This window comes from Boleophthalmus pectinirostris, unplaced genomic scaffold (genome assembly GCF_026225935.1).
Source record: "Boleophthalmus pectinirostris isolate CB_2022bp ecotype Guang Dong unplaced genomic scaffold, ASM2622593v1 HiC_scaffold_10, whole genome shotgun sequence".
In the NCBI taxonomy this organism is placed as follows: domain Eukaryota; kingdom Metazoa; phylum Chordata; class Actinopteri; order Gobiiformes; family Gobiidae; genus Boleophthalmus; species Boleophthalmus pectinirostris.
The window spans coordinates 35,631,571-35,645,826 of NW_026570971.1; positions in this window are offsets into that span (position 1 = coordinate 35,631,571).

The following is a 14,256-nucleotide window of genomic DNA, read 5'->3' on the forward strand; positions in this document are numbered from 1 at the left end:
GCAGCTTTGACCTTTTCTTAATAATGCAGGTGGCGGTTGGGACGGGTGAGAGGTGGACTGAGGAGAGAAAACCGCACTCTATACACACTCAGCGAACACTATGACAGATTCAGGATCATTTTGGCCATTTTTTAGGTTTAAAATTTGACTTCCAGGTTAGAAATCGTGACCTCAAACTAGAGAATTCTATTAGTGTTACACAGAAGAACTGTAATGTACACAGAAATGAGAGAGAGCACCTTTATTTCAGTTTATTTTATTAAATTGTGCTGAACTTTTGGACAGAATTTCTCCAGTCTGACGTCATCCATCTTTTAGAGCTCTCCATTTTCTGTCATGTTCAACATATTTTTCAACTTTTCTTTGTAAATTACTTGGTAACACTTAATAAAAACTACACCTTATTTAGCCTTAATAAAGCATGAACAAAGACTTAATGAATAATGAACAAAGATTTAATTAATAATGATTCATGCTTAGTAAATGCTTAATAAAGGATAATTAGTCTTCACTTTAGAAAAGCTCTCAAAAAGACTTAACTAACAGATAACAGCTGCCTGAATTATCATTACATTGCATTATTAGTAAATCATTTTCTCATAGTTTACTAATGATTAATAAATGCTCAAATGGTTAGTTCATGAGTAATTAAGTATGAAATAATTATGAGTAACTATTTACAGCACAGGCAAATTAAGTGCAAGTGCAAATTAAGGTAGTAATTAAGTAGTTACTAAGCGTGAATCATTATTAAGTTTTTGTTCATTATTAATTAAGCTTTTGTTCATCCTTTATTAAGGCTAAATAAGGTGTAGTTATTATAAAGTGTTACCAATTACTTTTTGATTCGTGTAAAACTATTTTGTATTTACAACCGTTATAATCCCACCAAATGAAGTCAGAATTAGAGAATCATAAAAATGTGTCATATGCAGTTCAAGGCTGCTTTATATTCCAGACCTTCACCACACGAGCTTCTGTTGAGCCAAGTGCATCGTGGGATTCCAAATGATGATTTAGTATTTATTTACTAAAAGGACAATGACGATATTTGGCTCATCTGCACAAATGTCTGTGTCAAACTTAAGATGTTCCAAGCTGTTTTAATCACTTGTCCAGTTAGTCTTTGAATATCAGCTCTTGTGGACGACACAAATTTAACGTGTACTCATTTTTTGGGGCAAAAACTCATTTTCTGATCTGCCTGTGTGCTGGGAGCTGTGCGGGCCATCGGAGAGGTAAGACAGTCCATGAGGTTCATGTAGTCTTCTGAAAATGTACGTTATTAGTTTCTTTTTTCAGACCACGAGTTTGTTTTCATCCCTCACATAATTTAATGGATTACGTTACAAACTACATTTTGGGGTATGTAATCTGTAATCTGTAAGGGATTACATTTTAAAAGTCACCTTCCCAACGCTGACCAGAAATAATAAATCAACTTTAAAGGCGACTGCTAAAGCCTTATATTTATAAAAAGTATTGAGTAATGAAGCGTCTCTGACCTCACTTTATCAGGTTGTTTTTTCAGATCAAGAGTTTGTTTTCATCCTGACAGTTTGTTCTGCTCCCTGTGTTCTTCCTCAGAGTCTCGGGATGTTTCTGTGACGTGTTGCTCAGATGATTTAAACAGGTTTTGGTGCTGTGTTTCAGTGGCAGCAGGACGAGAGCGCCACCTGCAGTCCCACTTCCTCAGGACAGTATCCCGGGTGTGTGAGAGTAAAAATTCCCCTTGTTCCGGTTCATCATCCCATGGGTATGTTTCTGTATTTGGATTGCCTCTTTAATCCAGTGATGGTGTTTGTTTTCTTCTGTCCTCTGCCTGAGCAAACATCACATGGACAGAACCAGGTGCCAAAATCTGTTTAAATCATCTGAGCAACACGTCACAGAAACATCCCGAGACTCTGAGGAAGAACACAGGGAGCAGAACAAACTGTCAGGATGAAAACAAACTCTTGATCTGAAAAAACAACCTGATAAAGTGAGGTCAGAGACGCTTCATTACTCAATACTTTTTATAAATATAAGGCTTTAGCAGTCGCCTTTAAAGTTGATTTATTATTTCTGGTCAGCGTTGGGAAGGTGACTTTTAAAATGTAATCCCTTACAGATTACAGATTACATACCCCAAAATGTAGTTTGTAACGTAATCCATTAAATTACTTAAAAGTGAGTAACATAATCTGAATACTTTGGATTACTTGATTTGCTGTAGAGAAGCAAAGACGAGGAAATCTTCACATAAGATGCACAGACTTTACTTTCACAAATTAAAAATATTATTGATAGAAGAGGAGGAGACACGGTCCTCACAGCATGGTTTAATGCTGGTTTAGTCCTGTTAAATGCTGTTTTAGTCCTGGTTTAGACCTGGTATTAGTCCTGATTTAGACCTGGTTTAGACCTGGTTCAGACCTGGTTTAGTCCTGTTAAATGCTGTTTTAGTCCTGGTTTAGACCTGGTTTTAGACCTGGTTAAGACCTGGTTAAGACCTGGTTTTAGTCCTGGTATTAGTCCTGATTTAGACCTGGTTTTAGACCTGGTTAAGACCTGGTTTTAGACCTGGCTTAGACCTGGTTAAGACCTGGTTTAGACCTGGTTTTAGACCTGGTTTAGACCTGGTTTAGACCTGGTTTTAGACCTGGTTAAGACCTGGTTTTAGACCTGGCTTAGACCTGGTTTAGACCTGGTTTAGACCTGGTTTTAGACCTGGTTTAGACCTGGTTTTAGACCTGGTTTAGACCTGGTTTAGACCTGGTTAAGACCTGGTTTTAGTCCTGGTATTAGTCCTGATTTAGACCTGGTTTTAGACCTGGTTAAGACCTGGTTTTAGACCTGGCTTAGACCTGGTTTAGACCTGGTTTAGACCTGGTTTTAGACCTGGTTTAGACCTGGTTTAAGACCTGGTTTTAGACCTGGTTTTAGACCTGGTTTAGACCTGGTTTTAGTCCTGGTATTAGTCCTGATTTAGACCTGGTTTTAGACCTGGTTTTAGACCTGGTTAAGACCTGGTTTTAGACCTGGCTTAGACCTGGTTTAGACCTGGTTTAGACCTGGTTTTAGACCTGGTTTAGACCTGGTTTTAGTCCTGGTATTAGTCCTGATTTAGACGTGGTTTTAGACGTGGTTTTAGACCTGGTTAAGACCTGGTTTTAGACCTGGTTTAGACCTGGTTTTAGACCTGGTTAAGACCTGGTTAAGACCTGGTTTTAGTCCTGGTATTAGTCCTGATTTAGACCTGGTTTTAGACCTGGTTAAGACCTGGTTTTAGACCTGGCTTAGACCTGGTTTAGACCTGGTTTAGACCTGGTTTTAGACCTGGTTTAGACCTGGTTAAGACCTGGTTTAGACCTGGTTTTAGACCTGGTTTAGACCTGGTTTTAGTCCTGGTATTAGTCCTGATTTAGACCTGGTTTTAGACCTGGTTTTAGACCTGGTTAAGACCTGGTTTTAGACCTGGCTTAGACCTGGTTTAGACCTGGTTTAGACCTGGTTTTAGACCTGGTTTAGACCTGGTTTTAGTCCTGGTATTAGTCCTGATTTAGACGTGGTTTTAGACGTGGTTTTAGACCTGGTTAAGACCTGGTTTTAGACCTGGTTTAGACCTGGTTTAGACCTGGTTTTAGACCTGGTTTAAACCTGGTTTAGACCTGGTTTTAGACCTGGTTTTAGACCTGGTTTAGACCTGGTTTAGACCTGGTTTTAGACCTGGTTTAGACCTGGTTTAGACCTGGTTTAGACCTGGTTTAGACCTGGATTTAGACCTGATTTAGACCTGGTTTTAGACCTGGTTTAGACCTGGTTAAGACCTGGTATTAGTCCTGATTTAGACCTGGTTTTAGACCTGGTTAAGACCTGGTTTTAGACCTGGCTTAGACCTGGTTTAGACCTGGTTTAGACCTGGTTTTAGACCTGGTTTAGACCTGGTTTAGACCTGGTTTTAGACCTGGTTTTAGACCTGGTTTTAGACCTGGTTTAGACCTGGTTTTAGACCTGGTTTTAGACCTGGTTTTAGACCTGGTTTTAGACCTGGTATTAGTCCTGATTTAGACCTGGTTTTAGACCTGGTTTAGACCTGGTTTAGACCTGGTATTAGTCCTGATTTAGACCTGGTTTTAGACCTGGTTTAGACCTGGTTCAGACCTGGTTTAGACCTGGTTTTAGACCTGGTTAAGACCTGGTTTTAGACCTGGCTTAGACCTGGTTTAGACCTGGTTTAGACCTGGTTTTAGACCTGGTTTTAGACCTGGTTTTAGACCTGGTTTAAGACCTGGTTTTAGACCTGGCTTAGACCTGGTTTAGACCTGGTTTAGACCTGGTTTTAGACCTGGTTTAGACCTGGTTTTAGTCCTGGTATTAGTCCTGATTTAGACGTGGTTTTAGACCTGGTTTTAGACCTGGTTAAGACCTGGTTTTAGACCTGGTTTAGACCTGGTTTAGACCTGGTTTTAGACCTGGTTTAAACCTGGTTTAGACCTGGTTTTAGACCTGGTTTAGACCTGGTTTAGACCTGGATTAGACCTGGTTTAGACCTGGTTTTAGACCTGGTTTAGACCTGGTTAAGACCTGGTTTTAGTCCTGGTTTAGACCTGGTTTTAGACCTGGTTAAGACCTGGTTTTAGTCCTGATTTAGACCTGGTTTTAGACCTGGTTAAGACCTGGTTTTAGACCTGGTTTAGACCTGGTTTAGACCTGGTTTTAGACCTGGTTTTAGACCTGGTTTTAGACCTGGTTTAGACCTGGTTTAGACCTGGTTTTAGACCTGGTTTAGACCTGGTTTAGACCTGGTTTTAGACCTGGTTTAGACCTCCTGGTTTAGACCTGGTTTTAGACCTGGTTTAGACCTGGTTTAGACCTGGTTTAAGACCTGGTTTTTTTTAGTCCTGGTATTAGTCCTGATTTAGACCTGGTTTTAGACCTGGTTTAGACCTGGTTTTAGACCTGGTTTAGACCTGGTTTAGACCTGGTTTAGACCTGGTTTTAGACCTGGTTTTAGACCTGGTTTAGACCTGGTTTTAGACCTGGTTAAGACCTGGTTTTAGACCTGGCTTAGACCTGGTTTAGACCTGGTTAAGACCTGGTTTTAGACCTGGTTTAGACCTGGTTTAGACCTGGTTTTAGACCTGGTTTAGACCTGGTTTTAGACCTGGTTTTAGTCCTGGTATTAGTCCTGATTTAGACCTGGTTTTAGACCTGGTTAAGACCTGATTTTAGACCTGGTTTAGACCTGGTTTAGACCTGGTTTAGACCTGGTTTTAGACCTGGTTTAGACCTGGTTTAGACCTGGTTTAGACCTGGTTTTAGACCTGGTTTTAGACCTGGTTAAGACCTGGTTTTAGTCCTGGTATTAGTCCTGATTTAGACCTGGTTTTAGACCTGGTTAAGACCTGGTTTTAGACCTGGCTTAGACCTGGTTTAGACCTGGTTTAGACCTGGTTTAGACCTGGTTTTAGACCTGGTTTAGACCTGGTTTTAGACCTGGTTTAGACCTGGTTTAGACCTGGTTTTAGACCTGGTTTAGACCTGGTTTAAGACCTGGTTTAGACCTGGTTTAGACCTGGTTTAGACCTGGTTTTAGACCTGGTTTAGACCTGGTTTAGACCTGGTTTAAGACCTGGTTTAAGACCTGGTTTAGTCCTGGTTTAGACCTGGTTTAGACCTGGTTTTAGACCTGGTTTAGACCTGGTTTAGACCTGGTTTTAGACCTGGTTTTAGACCTGGTTTAGACCTGGTTTTAGACCTGGTTTAGACCTGGTTTAGACCTGGTTTAGACCTGGTTTAGACCTGGTTTAGACCTGGTTTAGACCTGGTTTTAGACCTGGTTTAGACCTGGTTTAGACCTGGTTTTAGACCTGGTTTTGACCTGGTTTTAGACCTGGTTTAGACCTGGTTTTAGACCTGGTTTAGACCTGGTTTAGACCTGGTTTAGACCTGGTTTAGACCTGGTTTAGACCTGGTTTTAGACCTGGTTTAGACCTGGTTTAGACCTGGTTTAGACCTGGTTTTAGTCCTGGTTTAGTCCTGATTTAGACCTGGTTTTAGACCTGGTTTAGACCTGGTTTTAGACCTGGTTAGACCTGGTTTAGACCTGGTTTAGACCTGGTTTTAGACCTGGTTTTAGACCTGGTTTAGACCTGGTTTTAGACCTGGTTTAGACCTGGTTTTAGACCTGGTTTTAGACCTGGTTTAGACCTGGTTTAGACCTGGTTTTAGACCTGGTTTAGACCTGGTTTAGACCTGGTTTTAGACCTGGTTTAGACCTGGTTTTAGACCTGGTTTTAGTCCTGGTATTAGTCCTGATTTAGACCTGGTTTTAGACCTGGTTAAGACCTGATTTTAGACCTGGCTTAGACCTGGTTTAGACCTGGTTTAGACCTGGTTTTAGACCTGGTTTAGACCTGGTTTAGACCTGGTTTAGACCTGGTTTTAGACCTGGTTTAGACCTGGTTTAAGACCTGGTTTTAGTCCTGGTTTAGTCCTGGTTTAGACCTGGTTTTAGACCTGGTTTAGACCTGGTTTTAGACCTGGTTTAGACCTGGTTTAGACCTGGTTTTAGACCTGGTTTAGACCTGGTTTAGACCTGGTTTTAGACCTGGTTTTAGACCTGGTTTAGACCTGGTTTAGACCTGGTTTTAGACCTGGTTTTAGACCTGGTTTAGACCTGGTTTAAGACCTGGTTTAGACCTGGTTTAGACCTGGTTTTAGACCTGGTTTAGACCTGGTTTAGACCTGGTTTTAGACCTGGTTTAGACCTGGTTTAGACCTGGTTTAGACCTGGTTTTAGACCTGGTTTAGACCTGGTTTAGACCTGGTTTAGACCTGGTTTAGACCTGGTTTTAGACCTGGTTTAGACCTGGTTTTAGACCTGGTTTAGACCTGGTTTAAGACCTGGTTTTAGACCTGGTTTAGACCTGGTTTAGACCTGGTTTAGACCTGGTTTAGACCTGGTTTAGACCTGGTTTAGACCTGGTTTTAGACCTGGTTTAGACCTGGTTTTAGACCTGGTTTAGACCTGGTTTAGACCTGGTTTAGACCTGGTTTAGACCTGGTTTTAGACCTGGTTTAGACCTGGTTTAGACCTGGTTTTAGACCTGGTTTAGACCTGGTTTAGACCTGGTTTAGACCTGGTTTTAGACCTGGTTTAGACCTGGTTTAGACCTGGTTTTAGACCTGGTTTAGACCTGGTTAAGACCTGGTTTAGACCTGGTTTAGTGTCCGGCAATGAGTGGAATTACGGGGAAAAAAAGAGAAAATGGGGATTTAGCCCAAAATGTAAAAACAGGTAAATACCGCCATGTAATCCATTTATTTCAACAAAGTAACTGTAATCCAATTACCACTCACTGAAACAGTAACTGTAACTGAATACAGTTACTCATAATTTGTACTCTGATTACGTAACTCCAGTACATGTAATCTGTTACTCCCCAACACTGTTTCTGGTCAATAGAAAGACTGAAAATCATTCTCATACACATAAATAAACAACAATAAAACAACAGGACACAAAGTTAAGTCTGCATGCCGAATGAATATTTATTTATAACCACTTTATCAAAAATAAAATACAAAATAATTTAAAAACCAACAAAAAAACAAAATTAACACTGTACAGAGCTGATATGGTACAAATGAATGAACAGAAATAATTACAGATATTTACACAAGCTGCGAGTTACATTCTGGTCTCCATGGCAACGTACAATTCAAAATAACGTTAAACAAACATCCGTGAAATCATGTTTAATAAATAAATCCATGTATTTGATCAGTTATTAACAGATTATAAATGCTTTCATAATGTACAATACTGTTTCATTTATTTCCCTTTTACTTTGTTTTAAATCAGTGTTTTGTCAAAAATATATCGACCAGATTGAGTCCTGGTTTAGTTCGGGCTTAGTCCTTGTTTAGACCAGGTTTAGATCTAGTTTGGACCTGTTTTTGTCGCTACATTCCTTTAGTGTATTACTTCAGAAATTCTGAATCTGAAATTTTAAACAAAAATCATTTACAACACGCAATTTGAAATAAAATAGAATAAAAATACTGTCTAAACTGGAACTGTGGATTGAAATAGTGATTTTTGCACAATAAATGGTGTTTTGAACCATGCAAAATGTTTTTCAACAGGGAAATGATAAAATGTTTGAATTACAACCTTGTGGAAACATGAAGCAGAGAGGAATGACTGATATTTGAATTGAAAATACTGACAATAACAATTTAATATTAAATCAAAATTACAAAACTAGCATCTTTTCTATTCTCCAACTTATTTTCATTTAAAACTGCTACAAACCTTTCCAAACATATGACCAGTTTTAGTTTTAGCTGAAAACCTTATTTCTGTTTTTAAATCCTCATTTTCAAGGACTTTGTTATAATTCTGAAAATGAAAATGAAATTAAAAACTGGATCTTTAAAGGGGCATTGTGTGACTTTCTGCTGGAGGGTCCGTTACCATGGAGATGTTTTGAGATTACGTTTGTCTGGAATGTTTCACAGTATGGCTTTAAATCTTTCTATCTTCATGGAGACCAAACCAGACCAAGTTACAGGTCAGATCTGTGGAGAGGCGACCCTGCTCACAGTCACAATGTAAGTGTTTTTGACACATAAAACCACCTGTAATTGAATAAATGTAAAGTAGATCTGTTTAATGTCATACTACGGAACATTCCAGACAGAGCAATGACATCTCCATAGAAACCAGCAGGTGACGGACCCAAAAAGTGACACAGTGCCTCATATAGATCAAATCAAAAAGGGTAAAATCTGTAAATAAATAGATATCCAGGAATTCTGCCTTAAATCCAATAATTCTTTCCTTTAGTTTTCCAAAAGTAGGAGATAAAAGTGCAAAAATAAAACCATGTGGGAGCACACGGGATCAGTATGTACATATGGCCTCGGTTCACAACCCAGAGCCTCCCTTCAGACTGGCAACATCAACAAAGTGGAACAAATGACGAGATAAAAAGTCCTGGTTTAGTCCTGATTAAGTCCTAGTTTAGTCCTAGTTTAGTCCTGGTTTACTCCTGGACTGATGTGATCTTGGTGTAGTCCTGGTTGGGTTTGGGTTGTGTCCTTGAATCCTGTTTAGTCCTGGTTTATTTCTTTACTCTTTTAATCCTTGGTGTAGTCCTGGTTTAGTCTTTGACTACTTTGGTCCTGGTGTAGTCCTGGTTTGGTACAGGTTTGGTCTTGTAGTCCTGCTTTAGTCCTGCTTTAGTCCAGGTTTGGTCCTGGTGTAGTGCTGGTCCTAATTAGCTCTGGACCTGTTTTACTTATTTCCTGTTTTAATCCCTGGTTTAGTCCTGGTTAGGTCCTGGTTAGGTCCTGGTTAGTCCTGGTTTATTCTTGGTTTAGTCCTGGGTTAGATCTAGTTGAGTCCTGGACTTGTTTGGTCCTGGTTTAGTCCATAACATCACTACTGGAAAACTGTATTAATAAGATGGGTTTTGGGGTCAAAAGAAATGTAAAAAAAAAAATAAATAAATGATAATAATAATGATAATATTACAATGACCACAGAGTTTTGTTGGAGAGTGCCAGTGTCAGCAGGGGGCGCTGTGTCTGTACTGTATTTTCAAATAGACTTGTTTATAACTAGAAAAAGCTTTAGATGTGGAGTAACACTGTTTCAACTCTAAAAACTAAAAACCTGTGTGGTTTTTGGCTGGTCTGGAACAGCAGAGCCCGGAGCTGCCCACAAATGCCAACGCACTCCCTACAACAGAGTCTAGTACACCACTCATGTACTTCAATAAATACTACTACTATTACTACTACCACTGGGACTACTACTACTGCATCAAAGGGCTGTGTGTGATCAGGAGTCACAGTTTCTAGTGTTGAAATCAAGAAAACTTTTGGTGGAGGCTCCGTCAAACCCTTTTCTCCAATTTAAACATTATTGCTTTGTCTGGAATGTTCCACAGTATGGCATTAAACCTTTCTATCTTCATGGAGACCACACCAAATCGAGTCACAGGTCAGATCTGTGGAGAGGTGACCCCGCTCACAGTCACAATATCTGTTTTTCTAGGTATTTCTGAGCTATAAAACCACCTGTAACTTAATAAATGTAAAGTAGAACTGTTTAATGTCACACTGTGGAACATTCCAGACAGAGCAATGACGTCTCCTTAGAAACAAGCAGGTGATGGACCCCCAAGCAAAATGTCATAAAGAATAATTTTTAGTTTGAATTGTAATTTAAACAGAAATAACAGAGTTTGTGGTTGTAATTTAAACTTAAAACAAAAATCGATGATGAAATTTTCTAAAATGTAACAAGAATTGATGTAGTGTTTCATTCAAATCCAAAGTGCTCGTCATCTGCTCTATTTTCTCAAACAAAATTGTCCAGACTTTCGTTAAAACGGTCTGAAGATTGGCTCGTTTTGGGCACTTTAAATAACGCTGTACTCCACCTTGAGTCATATTATTGTTAAAGGTGCATTGTGTAACTTTTCTGGAGGAGGGGCCATCAAACGCTTTTCTTCATGGAGATATCGTTGCTGTGCCTGGAATGTTCCACAGTGTGACTTCAAACAGCTCTACTTTACATTTATTCAATTACAGGTGGTTTTATGGCTCAAAAATACCTAGAAAAACAGACACTGTGACTGTGAGCGGGGTCGCCTCTCCACAGATCTGACCTGTAATTTGGTCTGGTTTAATGCCATACTGTGGAATATTTCAGACAAAACAACGTTTGCAAGGAGAAAAGCATTTGACGGAGCCTCTGTTCCGGCTCCAGGCTTCAGTCCTGACACTGGTTTAGTTTAGTTTAGTTAAATTTAATTTAGTCACTCGATTGTGTTTGTGGTTTTCTGTGACTTTTGTTTTGTGTTTGTGTTTATTTTATTTATTTTGTTTCAGGACTTGTGTGTTATATGTCTCTTAGTTTGTCACTAATTTTTTTATAAACCTACATGAACTTTTTTGACACAAACTCATTATGTGTAAATCTTATTATTAATTTCTTAGTTTAGGTTATTTTATGTATATTTTTATATTTTCCATTTATTATTATGTATTATTTTATTTGTATTTATTTATTCATTTTCCCATTTATTCAGGTGTATTTATTTGCTTGGGAGTGAGAAACACAATTTCGATTCTTCAGAAGTTTTGTATGAACAATTGAAAATAACCTTTTTTTAACTATATATTTTAAATTCCCTTGGTTAAATTTACCTTTTTACTTTCCTGTTCATTAAATTATCACTTTATGTAACCAGTTTACATCTTGGTTTTTTGTTACACTGGAAAAAAAACAAAAAAAAACCAATATCTAGGTTTGTAAAAATGACTTAAATTAAGAACATTTAACTTTATTTGAGTCGATTCAACTTGACAAGTCAAATGAATGGAATAATTGTATTTTTCATAATTCAAGCAACATTTGATTTTGTTTCTTATTTTCAGTGCAAAAAGTTGTTTTTCTTATTTTCAGTGTAACAAGATGTATTTTCATATTTTAAGAACAAAAAGTCTTGTTCCACTGCAGATCATTTTACTGTCAAGTGAAATTGACTCAAATCATGATCAAACTTTCTTAATTCAAGTCGTGTTAACTTGACTAGATTTAGTTTTTTGCAGTGTACTTCTCCCACCCTGACGGGTCATAACACTCTCCTCCACAAAAGTTACACAATGTACTTTTAACAGGACTCTAGCTGAAAACGTTTTTGGCAACTCTCCCCACTTCTGGTTACAAAAATAAAGAAATAAATAATGAACAAATCTCATTTCTCCAAAAATGAAACCTAAACCACACACAGCCCGTTAACTTCTCGTCTTTTCGGTGTCGGTTCAGTCTTGGTTCTGCTCTTTAGGCACAAAAGGCGCGTCCGTTTTACATGATTGTACTTTTCCTTTTTCCACGTTGATAAATACGAACCACACACAGTTATACACATATAGAGAAGCATCAAAATAAATATCTTGATAATAAATAGAGCTGTACACGCCGCGCGGCCGCCCGTGCTCGTCCACAGTTCTTCACAGGCTGTTCAGTTGGTTGGCGTTCGTTAGCGTTTCGTTATAGTGCAGTTTCGTAGAAGACGATGTATTTGAGTCTGTTACATGTGCAGGGAACTTCGGAATCAAACGTCTTTAAGAGCTGATACGGGTTAAATACAGAGCAATAAGCCATAAGATTATGACCACCTGTATCTGCAGCCTCCTGTGGTGCGCAGCATTTCCAGGGCTTTTCCCGTTCAGGAGATCTGCTAGGTTTGTTTTCAATTGTTAATCGCTATGGTAACAGCACTACATTTGTCATCGTTCTGAAATACATGGGTAGAATCTGGACTAAACCAGGACTAGCCCAGGACTAAAACAGGACTAAACCAGATCTAAACCAGGACTAAACTAGGTCTATTTAAAGACTAAAGCCCCTCTGATATGGAGAGCAAGAACTCCACCCAAACCAGGACTAAACCAGGACTAAACCAGGACTAAACTGGGACAAAACCAGGACTAAACCAGATCTAAATCAGGACTAAACCAGGACTAAACCAGGTCTAAACTAAGACTAAACTAGGACTAAACCAGGACTAAACCAGGTCTAAAACAGGTCTAAACCAGGACTAAACCAGATCTAAATCAGGTCTAAACCAGGACTAAACCAGGACTAAACCAGGACTAAACCAGGTCTAAACCAGGTCTAAACCAGGACTAAACCAGGTCTAAACCAGGACTAAACCAGGTCTAAACCAGGACTAAACCAGGTCTAAACTAGGACTAACCCAGGTCTAAACTAGGACTAAACCAGGACTAAACCAGGACTAAACCAGGTCTAAACCAGGACTAAACCAGGTCTAAACCAGGACTAAACCAGGTCTAAACTAGGACTAACCCAGGTCTAAACTAGGACTAAACCAGGACTAAACCAGGACTAAACCAGGTCTAAACTAGGACTAACCCAGGTCTAAACTAGGACTAACCCAGGTCTAAACTAGGACTAAACCAGGTCTAAACCAGGACTAAACCAGGACTGAACCAGGACTAAACCACATCTAACTTAAGACCTAAACCAGGACAAAAACTGGTTCAACCCGAGACTATACCAGGTCTAAACCAGGACTAAACCAGGTCTATTCCAAGACTAAATCAGGTCTAAACTAGGACTAAACCAGGTCTAAATCCCCCCAGAAGAGCCACAGTTTTGCTCCTAGTGTGTAATCCTACAGAAAAGAACAGTGGTCATAATTGTATGTCTCATTGGAACGTTTCACTTGAAGCTTGATGGTTAGATTCCCACTATATTCCCGCTGCTGTTGTGTCCTTGAGCAAGACACTTCACCCACTCGGCCACTGTATAAATATCTGGTGAGAGATGGACAGATAATGCTCCAGATGATGTGTCGGCTGTGTAAAAGCTCTATAGTGGTCTTAGAATAATACTGTATGTGTTAACATTATTAGGAGGATTTCGAATGCACTTTTTAGTAAACATTTTCATTTTTAAAACTCTTTTGCAAACTCTGGCAAAATCAAGTACATTAGGGTTCTGTATCAGAGAATGAGTTCATTCACTAAAGGAGCACTGTGTAACTTTTCTGGTGCTGGGTCTCTACAGCAAGGCTCTGGCATTAAACTTGTATCAGCGTTTACTCAGTTCCAGGTTTATTTCTTTCCCTTCTACATAGAGACAGACGAGTTTAATGTCGTACTGTGGAATATTCCAGGTAAAACTATTCATGGGTTTCGAGCTACGGCTACTATCTTCTGTTGTCATAGCGATTAAGCAATTCAAATCAAAATGTTATATCTTTTAAATGGGGGAAAGCTCCTCACAAAGTCCTTCAAATCAGAAAGGAACCGTTTGTCTGAAACTCATGAATAACTGCCTGGAGACGAGCAGACCCACGGAGATGTTATTGCTTTGTCTGGAATGTTTCACAGTATGGCATTAAACCTTTTTAATTGTTCTGAATGAAATAGTTTGGAATTAAAATATTCTGCTTTGAGTTTGCATGGAAATAATAATTCCGAACTGAGGTTTACAAGGAAAACTCATTAAATGTTCTTTATTTAATGTGTGTCAGCGTCTGGAGGAGGGAAAGGTTCTGATTGGACAAAGACACACACGGATTTACATCGACCGGAAGAAAAAACACACTTCAGCTGCTCCCGAATTTTGTGTCATCTCGGTTTGTCGTTACGCCACGGACACAAACATGATCCAAACTTTTTCCGGAGTGGTTCTGATAATAACCGACCCAACGAGCATGC